Source organism: Penaeus monodon, chromosome 21 (genome assembly GCF_015228065.2).
Source record: "Penaeus monodon isolate SGIC_2016 chromosome 21, NSTDA_Pmon_1, whole genome shotgun sequence".
Classification (NCBI taxonomy): domain Eukaryota; kingdom Metazoa; phylum Arthropoda; class Malacostraca; order Decapoda; family Penaeidae; genus Penaeus; species Penaeus monodon.
In genome coordinates, this window is record NC_051406.1 from 14,489,764 (window position 1) to 14,490,422 (window position 659).

Sequence of the window (659 nt, forward strand, 5' to 3'; positions counted from 1 at the left end):
ACTGACTGCCAAGGTTAAAAATATGACCCGAGATTATTGATGACTCAAGATCTCTCTGCCAAAATTCGCCAAACCCAAAGGCAGCGTGGCCAATCCTCCTTGCTAAACATACTTCACACACACACACACTCAGACGCGCGCCCGTGACGTCACGCACTCGAGGCCAGGATATCTAGTTCCCGTAGCAACCTAAACATCATACCTCTCGAACCTGTGGATTGATTAATCAATTAGGTATTCTTAAGGTAATCATGTATATATATATATTTTTTTTACAGATACATAATCGCCGCAGGATACGCGTACTTAACAACCCACAAAGAAAATTAAACAGAAAAAAATCCCCCTCTACTTTCTGTAAACTATAGCCAGGTGAGAAGAAACGCTTTCCTTGTCCCTGGAACTTATAAAACATAACGCGGACTAGAAATGAATGAACATGTGATACCTGTTCTATCGGAGTTAAATGAATCAGCTGTTTACTTGCCAAAGTGCAGCTTCAGACTCCCACAGCTGATTTTTGCTCCTTAGCAAACCGAAGAATGGATATCACACGCATTGCAGATTCAGTACAGCCTACCAAGTATCACTTTACTTGCATTTTAGATGAAGAAATAAATAATAAAACGAAAGAGAAAGGAAGAGATGAGGTAATGAGC